An 18,695-nucleotide genomic window follows, 5' to 3' on the forward strand; every position below is an offset into this window, starting at 1 on the left:
CAAAGAACAAACAATCCAATCAAGAAATGGGCAGAGGACATGAACAGACATTTCTGCAAAGAAGACATCCAGATGGCTAACAGACACATGAAAAAGTGCTCCACATCACTCGGCATCAGGGAAATACAAATCAAAACCACAATGAGATATCACCTCACACCAGTCAGAATGGCTAAAATCAACAAGTTAGGAAATAATAGATGCTGGTGAGGATGCGGAGAAAGGGGAACCCTCCTACACTGTTGGTGGGAATGCAAGCTGGTGCAACCACTCTGGAAAACAGCATGGAGGTTCCTCAAAATGTTGAAAATACAACTACCCTATGAACCAGCCACTGCACTACTGGGAATTAACCCTAAAGATACAAATTTAGTGGTCCAAAAGGGCACGTGCACCCGAATGTTTATAGCAGCAATGTCTACAATAGCCAAACTATGGAAAGAACCTAGATGTCCATCAACAGCTGAATGGATAAAGAAGATGTGGTTGGTATATATATATATATATATATATATATATATATATATATATATATATATATAGTGGAATACTATGCAGCCATCAAAAGAAATGAAATTTTGCCATTTGTGATGGCGTGGATGGAACTAGAGGATATCATGCTTAGCGAAATAAGTCAATCAGAGAAAGACAGCAATCATATGATCTCTCTGATATGAGGAAGTGGAGATGCAACATGGGGGGTCAAGATGTTAGGAGAAGAATAAATGAAACAAGATGGGATTGGTAGGGAGATAAACCATAAGTGACTCTTAATCTCACAAAACAAACAGGGTTGCTGGGGGGAGAGGGGTTGGGAGAAGGATGGTGGGGTTATGGACATTGGGGAGGGTATGTGCTATGGTGAGTGCTGTGAAGTGTGTAAACCTGGCAATTCACAGACCTGTACCCCTGGGGATAAAAATATATGTTTATAAAAAATAAATAAAAAATGGAAAAAATAAAAATAATGAGCAGAAGACAGGAACAGACACTTCTCCAAAGAAGACATACAAATGGCTAACAGACACAGGAAAAAATATTCATCTTCATTAGCCATCAGGGAGATTCAAATCAAAAGCACATTGAGATACCACCTCACACCAGTTAGAATGGCCAAAATTAATAGGACAAGAAACAACAAGTGCTGGAAGGGATGTGGAGAGAGAGGAACCCTTTTACACTGTTGGTGAGAGTGCAAGTTGGTATAGCCACTTTGGAAAACAGTGTGGAGATTCCTTAAGAAATTAAAAATAGAGTTACCCTATGACCCTGCAATTGCACTATTGGGTATTTACCCCAAAGACACAGATGTAGTGAAAAGAAGGGCCATCTGTACCCCAATGTTCATAAAGAGCAATGGCTATAGTCGCCAAACTGTGGAAAGAGCCAAGATGTTCTTCAACAGATGAATGGATAAAGATATGATCCATATATACTATGGAGTATTATGCCTCCATCAGAAAGGATGAATACCCAACTTTTGTATCAACATGGAGAGGACCAGAGGAGATTATGCTGAGTGAAATAAGTCAAGCAGAGAGAACCAATTATCATATGGTTTCACTCACTTGTAGAGCATAAGGAATAACAGAGACATCAGGAGAAGGAAAGAAAAGTGAATTGGGGGAAATCGGAGGGGGAGACAAACCATGAGAGACTGTGGACTCTGAGAAACAAACAGGGTTTTGGAGGGGTGAGGGGTGGGGGAATGAGCCTAGTGGTGGGTATTATGGAGGGCACATATTGCATGGAGCACTGGGTACACTGCATAAACAATGAATCTTGGAACACTGAAAAAATAAAATTAAATTTAAAAAAGTGATTATATATCCAATAAGGGATTAATGTCCAAAATATATATATAAAGACCTTCTTTAATTCAACACCAAATAATTAATAATAATAATAACAACAACAACAGCAACAACACTATGATTAAAAATAAGAGGACTTGAATAGACATTTTTCGAAAGAAGACTTACAAATGGCCAATGGATGCATGGAAAGATGTTCAAGATCACTAATCATCATGTAAATGTAAGTCAAAACCACCACCCAAAAGTTATAATGGTTTATATCAATAAGACAAAAAGTAACAAGAGTTGGTGAGGACGGAGAGAGAAAGGAATTGGTCAGAATATAAATTTATAATTGGTCAGAATATAAATTGGTACAATCACTATGCAAAACAGTTTGGAGGGTCCTTAAAAAATTAAAAATAGTAATATACAATCTAGTAATTCCACTACTTGGTATTTACACCCCACCAAAAAAGGGAAACACTAAAGGAATACATGGATCCCTGATTTCATTATAGCATCAACTATCATAATCAATATATAGAAGCAATCTAAGTATACATTTATAGATGAAAAACAATATTGATATAAATATATAATATTACTCAGCCATAAAAAGAACACTATCTTGCCATTTTTAACAACATGGGTGGACCTAGAGGGTATTCTACTAAGTACAATAAATCAGACAGACAAAGACAAATATCATATGATTAAATTTATATTGGAATCTTAAAAAAGTATCATAATATATTAGAATATTTTTAAAAATCAGAAACAGTATCATAAATATATAGAACTAGGGGCTATCATAGGGCATAGTGGTGGAAGGGCAATGGGCTAGAGAGTTAAAGGAGATTAAGTGTTATAAATTTCTAGTTATAAAATAAGTTATAAAAAGGAAAAGCATATCACTGGAAGATAGTCTAAATAATCACATTTTACAGTGACAGAACATAATTCCAATACTCATGGATAGACTGGTCAAATCATTGTTATACACCTCAAACTAACATAACATTGTATGTCGACTATATTTCAATAATAATCTTTTAAAAGATTTATTTATTTATTTATTTGACAGACAGAGATCACAAATAGGCAGAGAGGCAGGCAGAGAGAGAGGAGGAGGAAGCAGGCTCCTTGCTGAACAGAGAGCACGATGCAGGGCTCGATCCCAGGATCCTGGGGTCATGACCAGAGCCGAACACAGAGGATTTAACTCACTGAGAAACACAAGTGCCCCTCAATAATAATTTTTAAAAAATAGACACAGATTAATGGAACAAATCTAGGAGCCCACAATTAAACACAACATGTATGGACAATACAACAAAACAAAACTGAAAGTATCCAAGAACATCCAGTGGAAAAAGGACCATCTCTTTAGCAAATGGTATTGGATAAACTGGACAGCCACATGCCAAAGAAAACTGGCCCACTCTCCTACACCATACACCAAAACTAACTCAAAATGGATTAAAAACGTGAATGTGAAGCCTGAAACCATGAAATTTCCATGAGGAAAATATAGTTGGAAAGGCTTTGACATTGATCTTACTGATATTTTTGTAGATCTGACCATAAGGGCAAGGAAAACAAAAGCAAAAAAATACAAAAATGAGATTCTATCAAACTTGAAAGTTTCTGCACAGTTAAAAACAAAAAGTATGATCTATGTGTCTGTTTTTGTGCCAGTACCATGCTGTCTTGATGATGACAGCTTTGTAATAGAGCTTGAAGTCCGGAATTGTGATGCCACCAACGTTGGCTTTCTTTTTCAATATCCCTTTGGCTATTCGAGGTCTTTTCTGGTTCCATATAAATTTTAGCATTATTTGTTCCATTTCTTTGAAAAAGATGGATGGTACTTTGATAGGAATTGCATTAAATGTGTAGATTGCTTTAGGTAGCATAGACATTTTCACAATATTTATTCTTCCAATCCAGGAGCATGGAACATTTTTCCATTTCTTTGTGTCTTCCTCAATTTCTTTCATGAGTACTTTATAGTTTTCTGAGTATAGATTCTGTGTCTCTTTGGTTAGGTTTATTCCTAGGTATCTTATGGTTTTGGATGCAATTGTAAATGGGATTGACTCAGAATAGAGAGCCCAGAAATAGACCCTCAAATCTATGGTCAACTCATCTTCGACAAAGCAGGAAAGAATGTCCAATGGAAAAAAGACAGCCTCTTCAATAAATGGTGCTGGGAAAATTGGACAGCCACATGCAGAAAAATGAAATTGGACCATTTCCTTACACCACACACAAAAATAGACTCAAAATGGATGAAGGACCTCAATGTGCGAAAGGAATCCATCAAAATCCTTGAGGAGAACACAGGCAGCAACCTCTTCGACCTCTGCCGCAGCAACATCTTCCTAGGAACAACGCAAAAGGCAAGGGAAGCAAGGGAAAAAATGAACTATTGGGATTTCATCAAGATCAAAAGCTTTTGCACAGCAAAGGAAACAGTTAACAAAATCAAAAGACAACTGACAGAATGGGAGAAGATATTTGCAAACGACATATCAGATAAAGGACTAGTGTCCAGAATCTATAAAGAACTTAGCAAACTCAACACCCAAAGAACAAATAATCCAATCAAGAAATGGGCAGAGGACATGAACAGACATTTCTGCAAAGAAGACATCCAGATGGCCAACAGACACATGAAAAAGTGCTCCATATCACTCGGCATCAGGGAAATACAAATCAAAACCACAATGAGATATCACCTCACACCAGTCAGAATGGCTAAAATCAACAAGTCAGGAAATGACAGATGCTGGCGAGGATGTGGAGAAAGGGGAACCCTCCTACACTGTTGGTGGGATTGCAAGCTGGTGCAGCCACTCTGGAAAACAGCATGGAGGTTCCTCAGAATGTTGAAAATAGAACTGCCCTGACAGATGCTGGCGAGGATGTGGAGAAAGGGGAACCCTCCTACACTGTTGGTGGGATTGCAAGCTGGTGCAGCCACTCTGGAAAACAGCATGGAGGTTCCTCAGAATGTTGAAAATAGAACTGCCCTACGACCCAGCAATTGCACTATTGGGTATTTACCCTAAAGATACAAATGTAGTGATCCAAAGGGGCACATGCACCCGAATGTTTGTAGCAGCAATGTCCACAATAGCCAAACTATGGAAAGAACCTAGATGTCCATCCACAGATGAATGGATCAAGAAGATGTGGTATATATACACAATGGAATACTATGCAGCCATCAAAAGAAATGAAATCTTGCCATTTGCGACAACATGGATGGAACTAGAGCGTATCATGCTTAGCGAAATAAGTCAAGCAGAGAAAGACAACTATCATATGATCTCCCTGATATGAGGAAGTGGTGATGCAACATGGAGGCTTAAGTGGGTAGGAGAAGAATAAATGAAACAAGATGGGATTGGGAGGGAGACAAACCATAAGTGACTCTTAATCTCACAAAACAAACTGAGGGTTGCTGGGGGGAGGGGGTTTGGGAGAAGGGGGTGGGATTATGGACATTGGGGAGGGTATGTGCTTTGGTGAGTGCTGTGAAGTGTGTAAACCTGGTGATTCACAGACCTGTACCCCTGGGGATAAAAATATATGTTTATAAAAAAAAAAAAAAAAAAAAAAAAAAAAGAAAGGACCAATACCCAACTTTTGTAGCAACATGGACGGGACTGGAAGAGATTATTATGCTGAGTGAAATAAGTCAAGCAGAGAGAGTCAATTATCATATGGTTTCACTTATTTGTGGAGCATAACAAATAACATGGAGGACATGGGGAGTTAGAGAGGAGAAGGGAGTTGGGGGAAATTGGAAGGGGAGGTGAACCATGAGAGACTATGGACTCTGAAAAACAATCTGAGGGTTTTGAAGGGGTGGGGGGTGGGAGGTTGGGGTACTAGGTGGTGGGTATTATAAAGGGCACGAATTGCATGGAGCACTGGGTGTGGTGAAAAATAATGAATACTGTTATGCTGAAAATAAAAAATAAATTAAAAAAAAAAAAAAAAAAAGTATGTATGTATATTTATCAGAACAAAAAGGCAACCTATTGAATTGGAAAAGATTTTTGCAAATCAGCTATCTGAAAAGGGACTAATACCTAAATATATAAAGAATTCACAAAACTCAGCAGGAAAAAAATGAATGTAAAAATGGGCAGAGGATCTGAATAGATGAATGAATAGTAATAAATGGATGAGGTAAGATGAATAGACCTTTTTCAAAAAAGACATGTAGTTAGACAAAATCATATGAAAAGATGTTCAATGTCACTAATTAAGGAAATGCAAATGAAAACAAGAATAAGATATTACTTCACACCTCTTAGAATAGCTATTATCAAAAAGACAAGAAATAGCAATTATCAGACAAGATGTGGAACAAAGGCATCTCTCATGCACTGCTGCTGGTGATATAAATTGTTATAGCACTGTGCAAAGAGTATGCAGCTTCCTCAAACAAAACTGAAAGTATAACTGCCTTATGATTCAACTATTCCATTTCTGGGTATTTATATGAGGAATACAAAACCACTGATTTAAAAGAGTATATGCACCCCTTTGTTCATTGCAGTAATCTCTCCAGTAACTAGGAAGAGAAACAACCTAAATGCCCATCAATGGATGAATGGATAAAGACAATGTAGCATCTATCTATGTTTGTCCAGACACATACATGCATATAATCAAATACTACTCAGCCATAAAAAATATGAAATTTTGCCATGTAAAACAATAGGTATAGACGTTGAAATTATTAGGAAAGTGAAATGAGTCAGATGGAGAGACTACTACATGATTTCACTTAGATGGGGAATCTAAAAAACTATTTAAACAAAACAAGTCATCAAAACAAAACAAACTCCTAGGTACAGAGAACAAATTGGTGGTTACCCAAAGGAAAGGAGGCTGGGGGTGATAGAAATTAGTAAAGGGGTCAATTCTAAAATAATTGATAGTAACTAGACTTTTAGTGGTGATCCCTTTGTTGTAAAAACAGATGTGCACTTATAATAATGATGTACCTTAAACCTACATGTTATATGCTCATTTTACCTCAATAATAAAAAGGAAAAGTCAGAGGGGGAGACGAACCATGAGAGACTGTGGACTCTGAGAAACAAACTGAGGGTTTTGGAGAGGAGGTGGGTGGGGGGTTGGGAGGTGAGGTGAGCCTGGTGGTGGGTATTAAGGAGGGCACATATTGTATGGAGCACTGGGTGTGGTGCATAAATAATGAACTTGGAACACTGAAAAAAAAAGAATTTAATTTAAAAAAGTAAATGTAAAAGGTCCCATTACAAGAAGGTGTTTTGTTGTTGTTGTTGTTGTTGTTTTTAATGTTATTAGCATGAGAAGATGTCTGCTAGCTGAACCTACTTTGGTAATCATTTTACCATACATATAAATCAAACCATGCCATATGCCTTAAACTTCTATACTGCTACATGTCAACTATTCTTCAATAAAACTAGGGGAAAAAAGGAAAGATTATTTTAAAGGAAACTTGAGGTGGTTGTTTTCACCACAATTGAATGTGGAATAAAAACCTTTATTTATAAAGTAGAGATTGGAAATGTATGCTTTAGCTTATGTTTGTGGCTACTGAAAATTAATGGAAGAGGAGGAAGCTGGCAAAGAGAAAAGTATAGGCAAGTGTGAATAACATTTTTTAATATAAATGTCCGCAAATGCTAGAGGGGCCTTCATGTTCTATGGAAATCGGAATGTGTTTTATCATTGCCTTCTGAATTTCTTATTAGCTCTCTGGAAGTTAGATTTCTTTCCTTTGCCTGGGGTAAGCTTTTATTCTCATTTTCAGAATCCAGAGATGTTTTAAAAATAAAGACATTTTTCCTTGATCCCCTGAGCATTTGCACCTGCATATATAAATGATTTTAAGTTTTTGAAGTACGATTTCTCATCCCAGGCAACTTGTCATTTCTAATAAAGTCCCTTAAACTTTCAAAACTTCTCAGATAGATGTATGTCAGTTCCTTGTAGGTTCAGTGCTGTTTATTTCTGCTTCCAGACAATTTTCTACTCTTCCTGAATATTAAGTTTTCCACCTAGAAAATCACTAAATTGATGCAGATGATCTCAAGGATCCATCCTCACTGTAATATTTAGTCTATCTCTAAACTTGCATTCAGAATCACCTTTTTGATGGTTCTAAGCATCACTTCCACAAACTTCAATTCAAGCAAAATTCATTTTCTATTGGATCAATTATAATAGTAATAACCCATATTTTCCTTCCTGAAGTGAAAATTTTTTGAGAAAACACATGAAATTCAATGCCTCTCCTCTGCTACTTCAGTTTGAATGAGGGAATTGCTTCAGAAGCACCTTAAAAGACAATTGCTCTGGAGCTATGGCCACTTATCTGAGTCTCCACTTTCCTAACTCTTCTCTACCTCTTACAAGTTTAGGTGACTCTCACTGGACCATCACTGACCTTTGAGCCTCTTCATTAATTAGCAACCAGTATTTGCTGATTATTTTTCTGACATTTACCATAATGACTAAGACATAATTGTTGCCTGCAATTAGTTTAAAACTTGTAAGAATTTTTAAACAACTACCTTTCAAACAAAGTAGTCATGATAGAAGATAAAATGATTATAAGAACAAAGAGAAATGACAGTTGACTGCACCTCAGATGTACATGGATGTTTTGCAAGATGAAATAAGTTGGACTGAGGGCGCCTGGGTGGCTCAGTGGGTTAAGCCGCTGCCTTCAGCTCAGGTCATGATCTCAGGGTCCTGGGATCGAGTCCCACATCAGGCTCTCTGCTCGGCAGGGAGCCTGCTTCCCTCTCTCTCTCTCTGCCTGCCTCTCCATCAACTTGTGATTTCTCTCTGTCAAATAAATAAATAAAATCTTAAAAAAAAAGAAAGAAAGAAGTTGGACTGAGAAAGATAGAGAGCCTAAGATTTCACTCATATGTGGAATCTAAAAAACATATCAGTAAGCAAGCCCCAGAATCAGGCTTATCAATACAGAGAATTAACGGTTGCCACAGTGAAGGAGAGTGTGACAATGGGCAAAATGGGTGAAGGGGAGTGTGAAATACAGGCTTCCAGTTATGGAATGAATAAGTTATGGGAATAAAAAGCACATCATGGGGAATATCATCAACAATATCATAATTGGGATGTCTGGTGACAGATGGCAGCTGAATTTGTGGTGAGCTACACAGCATAGCGTGGGGAAGTTGCCTCACTGTGTTATACCCCTGAAAACACTGTAACCTTATATGTCAATGATGTTCAAAAGAAATTTTTTTAATAAAAGAGACTTTATAAAGGAAGATTTATTCTGGTTCCACTTTTAAGCAAGAGCAGGCTTTCAATTCATACAGTAATAGAGCCTTTCAGGAGAAGGAGGAAAATCAGCAAGAGCCAAGACATGTTCCTCTTTTCCCTTCCAACCAAAGTGTGTTTTCATCTCTGAAGTAGAACTGTAGATGACTGAGAGCATGCTGGTTCACTCACTCAGGCAACAGCTGTATTTGTTCTTTTTGGGGTATCTAATGCTTGCACAGCATTGGGCTAGCCACTGAGAAATACAGCAGTTAAGAAACAGCCTTAGCTCTGCCCTATTGGAGATAGAGAAGAGGCACAGATTAAATGATCCTTTTGAGGGGTGCCTAGGTGGCTCAGTGGGATAAAGCCTCTGCCTTTGGCTCCAGTCATGATCTCAGGGTCCTGGGATCAAGCCCCGTATTGATTGGGCTCTTTGCTTGGCGGGGAGCTTCCTCCTCTCTCTCTGCCTGCTTGTGATCTTTGTCAAATAAATACATATAATATTAAAAGTAAATAAAGAAATAAATAATCCTTTCCAGATCTCCACCGCCTCTCTTATGAAACATTAATGCCCAAATTTCCTTTCTCACTTTTTTAGAATTTTTCTCATTTTTCTCATTTTTTTAGAATTTTCATATTAAATCTATATTTTGAAAATAGAAGGATGAGTCCCATTTGAATAATGAAAGATTTTATTTTACTTAATAATCAGGTGTTATTTCTCTATAGAACTGAGGAATCTGTAGGCAATACTGAAATTTTTCAATTCCCTTTTGTTTTTATCAGGCTATAGGGTAGAAATTTTTGAGAATCAAAGAACTACATGGAGTACTCTAACTGTCCATCTGTGTTCTTTCCCCCAGTTTTTAGATTTTTTTTTTTCTTAATCTTCCCCATAAGGGAAGTTACTGTTCATTAGAGATTAGGGCATTTGGATAAGATGGTGCTTACAAGGTACTGTACTGAAAATGAACCAGAACAAAGGAGAGCAAGAGCACCCCGACACTACTGGTAATGTAAGCTAGAAAAAACCTCCAAAACAGAACAACTGGGCCAGACATGAATGGGAAGGAAAATCTTTGAGGTACCCCCAAATATGTATAAAAACATGTAGTTCATGTTTGACCTCTTATCATTTGCATGAGATACACATCACTGATTAAATATGTTTTTCCTAACTGAGCCTAACTGCCATGTTAATTATCGCAAGGGCAGTGCCATAGAACTATTCTCAAACAGCATTAGTGAATGACTTAATACTTATTATCATCAGCAACTTTGTACAAATATGTCATTTTCCAAATGTAAAAACTAAAGATGAGAGAGTATTTCTGGTTGGTTGTCTAACTGACATCCAGGCATGAATAATAAATAACTTATGTTTTTGTCCAAGTCTCCTCAAGAAATAATTTATTTATCCAGTATTGATGGGACACTTGCTATCTGTTAGACTGGGCAATAGATACAGAGCTAAACATTCAAAAACGCCATTTTTAAAATTTTGATGGCTTTTTAAAAGTATCAGTGGAATGGAATAACTTCAAGCTTTTCTGATTGAGCACTGAAAATATTTAAACACTTAACAAAGCTATGAATTTAGATGTTTCTAGGCAACTCTGAAAAAAATACATACCTCCTAAATGTTTTTAGAAATGCTATAAAGCAGGACATCTGGGTGTGTCCATCAGTTGGACGTCTGACTCCTGATTCCATTCAGGTCTTGATTTCAGGGCCCTGAGACTGAGCCCTGCAACAGACTATGCGCTCATCAGGGAGTCTCCTGGACGTTCTCTCTCTCTTCCTCTTCACTGCTCCTCCCCTCATTCTCTCTCTTTCATAAATCTTTTTTAAAAATAAGTGCTATAAAGGAACTATTAACTGATGTTTAATTAAAACTTTTTTCACTAGCCCTAGGTTTAAGGAGGTCAAATACCAATAACACTGAAACATTGCTTTGGATATTACATTGTCTGTCCTCAAAGTACATTGAGCCTCCTAAGTAATTACTGTACTCTGTACACTTCTGAAATTACTCAAGAACCAATACTAAACTGGGAATCAAAAGAACAAGGTGTTAATTTAATCTCTGCCCCTAATTACTGATGTGCTATTGGTCAAAAATTTGATCTGCCTGGAGCATCAAATTCTTAGTAAAATGAAAAACATGGAAAGAATGATACTCAAGGTTATTTCTGGTTTTAACGATGAAAAGCACAGTATTAATATTTTAAGTATTTTTGTTGCACAGTTGTTCTATGCTGTTTATAACTACATTGCAAATTAATCTTCTACAAACAAAAAATAAGGTTATTGAAATTAGAATCTCAACATATATAACACTAATTTAAACACAGCTGCATGAAAATAAAAATTAGACCCAAAGAAAATGTATAGAATGAAACACAGAAATAAAAACAAATTGCGAGGAGTCAAGATGGCGGAGAAGTAGCAGGCTGAGGCTACATCAGGTAGCAGATCAGCTAGATAGGTTATCTAAACATTGCAAACACCTATAAATCCAATGGGAGACTGAAGAGAAGAAAAACAGCAATTCTAGAAACAGAAAATCAACCACTTTCTGAAAGGTATGACTGGCGGAGAAGTGAATCCAAAGAGACAGGAAGATAGACCGTGGGGGAGGGGGCAGCTTCCCACAAGCAGCAGAGCAATGGAGCACAAAATCAGGACTTTTAAAAGTCTGTTCCGCTGAGGGACATCGCTCCAGAGGCTAAACCGGGGTGAAGCCCACGCAGGGTCAGCATGGCCCAAGGTCCCGCAGGGTCACAGAAGGATCAGGGATGTCTGAGTGTCACAGAGCCTGCAAGTATCAGAACGGGGAAGCTGGCTACAGAGACAGAGCCAAGCAGTGAGCTCACAGCTCTGGGTTACCTTGAACCAGTCACAGGCTCGGTCAGCTTGGAGCATGGCCGGAGGCCAGGGAGACGGGAATAATTGGGCGCTATTCTCTGAGGGTGCACTGAGGAATGGGGCTCCAAGCTCTTGGCTCCTCTGGGCCAGAGACTGGGAGGCCGCCGTTTTCATTCCCATCCTCCAGAACTCTACAGAAAGCATTCAGGAAACAAAAGCTCCTGAAAGCAAACCTGAGCAGATTACTCAGCCCAGCCCCTGGTAAGGGCAGTGCAATTCCGCCTGGGGCAAAGACACTTGAGAATCACTACAGCAGGCCCCTCCCCCAGAAGATCAACAAGAAATCCAGCCAGGACCAAATTCACCTACCAAGGAGTACAGGTTCGATACCAAGGAGAGCAGCAGAATTCCAGAGGAGGAGAAAGTAAAGCACTGAACTCGTGGCTTTCTTCCCATGATTCACTGGTCTTGCAGTTAATTTAATTTGGTTTTGTGGGGTTTTTTTTTTTCAATTTTTTTTCTTCTTCTGCTAAATTGTTTTTAACTTTTACCCTTTTCTTTTTCAACATTAACTAGTTTATCAAATATATATATATACATATATATATATTTTCTTTTTTATATTTTTTCTTTATTTATTTTATTTTTTTAATTGTTTCTTTTTTTTTTTCTGAACCTCGTTTTATCCCCTTTCTCCCACCCCACGACTGGGGGTCTCTGCTGATTTGGTTAAAGCGTATTTTCCTGAGGTCTTTGCCACCCTTTTAGTATTTTACTTGCTCCTTCAAATACTCTTATCTGGACAAAATGAAAAGGCAGAAAAATTTACCACAAAAAAAAAAAAAAAAACAAGAGGCAGTACCAAAGGCTAGGAACCTAATCAATACAGACATTGGTAATATGTCAGATCTAGAGTTCAGAATGACAATTCTCAAGGTTCTAGCCGGGCTCGAAAAAGGCATGGAAGATATTAGAGAAACCCTCTCGGGAGATATAAAAGCCCTTTCTGGAGAAATAAAAGAACTAAAATCTAACCAACTTGAAATCAAAAAAGCGATTAATGAGGTGCAATCAAAAATGGAGGCTCTCACTGCTAGGATAAATGAGGCAGAAGAAAGAATTAACGATATAGAAGACCAAATGACAGAGAATAAAGAAGCTGAGCAAAAGAAGGACAACAGCTACTGGACCATGAGGGGAGAATTCCATACATAAGTGACACAATAAGACAAAACAACATTAGAATAATTGGGATTCCAGAAGAAGAAGAAAGAGAGAGGGGAACAGAAGGTATATTGGAAAGAATTATTGGAGAGAATTTCCCTAATATGGCAAAGGGAACGAGCATCAAAATCCAGGAGGCACAGAGAACCACCCTCAAAATCAACAAGAATAGGTCCACACACTGTCACCTAATAGTAAAATTTACAAGTCTCAGTGACAAAGAGAAAATCCTGAAAGCACCCCGGAAAAAGAAGTCTGTAACATACCATGGTAAAAATATTAGATTGGCAGCAGACTTTCTGGCAGGCCAGAAAGAACTGGCATGATATAGTCAGAGCACTAAATGAGAAAAACATGCAGCCAAGAATACTATATCCAGCTAGGCTATCATTGAAAATAGAAGGAGAGATTAAAAGCTTCCAGGACAAACAAAAACTGAAAGAATTTGCAAACACCAAACCAGCTCTACAGGAAATATTGAAAGCAGCCTATAAGCAAAGAGAGAGCCTAAAAGTAGTAGATCAGAAAGGAACAGAGACAATATACAGTAGCAGTCACCTTACAGACAATACAATGGCACTAAATTCATATCTCTCAATAGTTACTCTGAATGTTAATAGGCTAAATGCCCCAATCAAAATCATCTATGAAAAACCACTGCAAATATCATCCTCAATGGGGAAAAACTGAACGTTTTCCCGCTAAGGTCAGGAACAAAGCAGGGATGTCCATTATCACCACTGCTATTCAACATAGTCCTAGAAGTCCTAGCCTCAGCAATCAAACAACAAAAGAAAATTAAAGGCATCCAAATCGGCAAAGAAGTCAAACTATCACTCTTCGCAGATGATATGATACTATATGTGGAAAACCCAAAAGACTCCACTCCAAAACTGCTAGAACTTGTACAGGAATTCAGTAAAGTGTCAGGATATAAAATCAATGCACAGAAATCAGCTGCATTTCTCTACACCAATAACAAGACAGAAAAAAGAGAAATTAAAGAGTCCATCCTATTTACAATTGCACCCAAAACTATATGATACCTAGGAATAAACCTAACCAAAGAGGCTAAGAATCTATACTCAGAAAACTATAAAGTACTCATGAAAGAAATTGAGAAAGACACAAAGAAATGGAAAAATGTTCCATGCTCCTGGATTGGAAGAACAAATATTGTGAAAATGTCTTGGCTACTTAAAGCAATCTATATATTTAATGCAATCCCTATCAAAATATCATCCATTTTTTTCAAAGAAATGGAACAAATAACCACAAAATTTATATGGAACCAGAAAAGACCTCGAAAAGCCAAAGGAATATTGAAAAAGAAAGCCAAAGCTGGTGGCATCACAATTCCGGACTTCAAGTTCTATTACAAAGCTGTCATCATCAAGACAGCATGGTACTGGCACAAAAACAGACACATAGATCAATGGAACAGAATAGAGAGCCCAGAAATAGACCTTCACCTCTATGGTCAACTCATCTTAGTCAAAGCAGGAAAGAATGTCCAATGGAAAAAAGACACCTCTTCAACAAATGGTTTTGGGAAAATTGGACAGCCATATGCAGGAAAATGAAACTGGACCATTTCCTTAGGCCACACATGAAAATAGACTTAAAATGGGTGAAGGACCTCAATGTGAGAAAGGAATCCATCAAAATCCTTGAGGAGAACACAGGCAGCAACCTCTTCGACCTCAGCCACAGCAACATCTTCTTAGGAACATCGCCCAAGGCAAGGGAAGCAAGGGCAAAAATGAACTATTGGGATTTCATCAAGATCAAAAGCTTTTGCACAGCCAAGGAAACAGTTAACAAAATCAAAAGACAACTGACAGAATGGGAGAAGATATTTGCAAACGACATATCAGATAAAGGGCTAGTGTCCAGAATCTATAAAGAACTTAGCAAACTCAACACCCAAAGAACAAATAATCCAATCAAGAAATGGGCAGAGGACATGAACAGACATTTCTGCAAAGAAGACATCCAGATGGCCAACAGACACATGAAAAAGTGCTCCACATCACTCGGCATCAGGGAAATACAATTCAAAACCACAGTGCGATATCACCTCACACCAGTCAGAATGGCTAAAATTAACAAGTCAGGAAATGACAGATGCTGGCAAGGATGTGGAGAAAGGGGAACCCTCCTACACTGCTGGTGGGAATGCAAGCTGGTGCAACCACTCTGGAAAACAGCATGAAGGTTCCTCAAAATGTTGAAAATAGAGCTACCCTATGATCCAGCAATTGCACTACTGGGTATTTACCCTAAAGATACAAACATAGTAATCTGAGGTGGCACATGCAACCAAACGTTTATAGCAGCAATGTCCACAATAACCAAACTATGGAAAGAACCTAGATGTCCATCAACAGATGGATGGATAAAGAAGATGTGGTATATATACACAATGGAATACTATGCAGCCATCAAAAGAAATGAAATCTTGCCTTTTGCGATTACGTGGATGGAACTAGAGGGTATCATGCTTAGTGAAATAGGTCAATCAGAGAAAGACAGCTATCATATGATCTCCCTGATATGAGGAAGTGGAGATGCAACATGGGGGGTTAAGTGGGTAGCAGAAAAATGAATGAAACAAGATTGGATTGGAAGGGAGACAAACCATAAGTGACTCTTAATCTCACAAAACAAACTGAGGGTTGCTGTGGGGAGGGGGTTGGAAGAGGGGGGTGGGGTTATGGACATTGAGGAGGGTATGTGCTATGGTGTGCGCTGTGAAGTGTGTAAACCTGGCGATTCACAGACCTGTACCCCTGGGGATTAAAATACATTATATGTTTATTTAAAAAATAAAATAAAATAAAAAGAAACAAAATTTGCCAAATTAGTTTTATTTTAAACAATTCATGGATGTTTTCCATAACTGTCTTTATTACGGCTTTAACAATTGCAAGGTATTACTTGAGTGATTCTCTATGTGTGTGCAGTTAAGTCATTTTATTCCTTTTACTCATGGTATTCCATATTAAATATTGTGATATAGTGTACGAAGAGCGGTATGATTTGTTTTTCCAATGTGAAAACATACTTTTTCTTCTGTATTTTCATATTATCTGTTCTTTATTTTTTAATCTCAAGAGTTTTCACTGGCAGTAAGTAATTATCTGCTCTTCTTTCTTTTTTTTACTTTAAGTCATAGATCATCTTGATGTTCAAATGCAGGTATTTTTCTATTCCAGCCAAGTTTTAATTAGTATTATTAGTAGCATTATTGTATTTAAATTCTTTCTATTCATTCCTGGAACATCTCATTTGTTGTTTTTGTTTTGTTTTGTTATTATGTTCTGTTAGCCAACATATACTACATCATTAGCTTTTGAGGTAGTGTTTAATGAACAATTCATTGAGTATAACACCCAGTGCTCATCACCATACATGTGCTCCTTAATACCCATCACCCAGTTACCCCACCCCTCTACCCTTCTGTAACCCTCCGTTGTTTTTTTCTTGTTTTTTTTTTTTTTTTTTTTTTTTTTTTTTTGCGCCCTGGAGTCCAGAGTCTATCATGGTTTGGATCCTTCTCTGATTTCTTCCAATTTAGTCTTCCCTCCCTTCCCTGTGGTCTCCTATGTTATTTCTTACGTTCCACATATGAATGATACTATATGATAATTATCTTTCTCTCTTTGATTTATTTTACTTAGAATAATCCCCTCCAGTTCCATCCATGTTGATGCAAATAATGGGTAGTCATCTTTTCTGATGGCTGAGTAATATTCCATTGTATATATGAACCACATCTTCTTTAGTCATTCATCTGCTGAAGGACTTTACACCTCCTTCCACAGTTTGGTTATTGTGGACATTGTGCAATGAACATTGAGGTGCATGTGGCCCTTATTTGGGTAAATACCCAGTAGGGCAATTGCTGGGTCATAGGGTAGCTCTATTTTTAACATCTTGAAGAATCTCCATGCTGTTTTCCAGAGTGGCTGCCCCAACTTGCATCTCCATCAACAGTGTAAGAGGGTTCCCCTTTCTCCACATGTTCACCAACATTTGTTGTTTCCTCTCTTGTTAATTTTTGTCATTCTAACTGGTATAAGGTGGAATCTCACTGTGGTTTTGATTTGTATTTTCCTGTTGATTAGTGATATTGAATATTTTTTCATGTGTCAGTTAGTCATTTGCATGTCTTCTTTGGAGAAGTCTCTATGCATGTATTCTGCCCATTTCTTGACTGGATATTTTTTGATGGTACTGATGTTTCTATCTCTGGATTATTTGTTTTTGGGGTGTTGAGTTGTTTTTACAGCACCAATTTGGTTTTCTTTATGTATTATTCTATGATCGCTTTCACTGCATTCTAGATACATCCCAAGCGATCCACAACTGTGTGGATGCAATTTTCTGTAAAATAAAATTCTACTCCCGAAAATAATACTACACTATGTGTTAACTAATTATAATTTAAATAAAATATTAAAAGAAAAAAACATTTATTCTGTTCAAGAATTTATGAAGCAAAACAAATGAGCAAAGGAAAAAAAATGAGAGAGGGAGAGAGAGACAGACAGAGAGAAACAAACTCAGAAAGTATAGAGAACAAACTGGTGGTTATCAGAGGAGGGGGATGAGGGCTGGATAAAATAGGTGAAGGGGATTAAGAGTACACTTATCATGATGAGCACTGAATCATGTACAGAATTGCTGAATCACAATATTGTATACCTGCAACTAATATAACACTGTATGTTAAATGAGTAATATTCCCTTCTATATATGGACTACATCCTCTTTATCCATTTGTCTGTTGGAGGGCATCTTGGCTTCCTTCACAGTTTAGCTATTGTGGACATTGCTGGTATGAGTATTGTGGTGCATATGGCCCTTCTTTTCACTACATCTGTATCTTTGTGGTAAATCCCCAGTAGTACAAATGCTGGGTCATAGGGTAGTTCTATTTTTAACATTCTGAGGAACTACCACACTGTTTTCCAAAGTGGCTGCCCCAACTTGCATTCCCAACAAGACTGTAAGAGATTTCCCTTTTCTCCTATCAACAACAACCTATCCAAATTGTATTGTTTCTTGTCTTGTCAATTTTTGCCATTCTGACTGCTGTAAGGTGGTATCTCATTATGGTTTTGATTTGAATTTCCCTGATGGCTAATGATGTTGAGCACTTTTTCATGTGTCTGTTAGCTGTTTGTATGTCTTCCTTGGGGAAGTGTCTTCTCATATCTTCTGACCATTTTTCAACTTGATTATTTGTTTTTTGGGTGTTGAGTTTGAAAAGTTCTTTATAGATCTTGGATACCAGCCCTTTATTAGAAAGGATGAATACCCAACATTTGCATCAACATGGATGGAACTGGAGGAGATTATGCTAAGTGAAATAAGTCAAACAGAGAAAGACAATTATCATATGGTTTCACTTATTTGTGAAACATAAGGAACAGCATGGAGGACATTAGGAGAAGAAGGGAAAATGAAGAGGGGTAGAATCAGAGG

The sequence above is a fragment of the Mustela nivalis genome (genome assembly GCF_964662115.1).
Source record: "Mustela nivalis genome assembly, chromosome: 3".
In the NCBI taxonomy this organism is placed as follows: Eukaryota; Metazoa; Chordata; class Mammalia; order Carnivora; family Mustelidae; genus Mustela; species Mustela nivalis.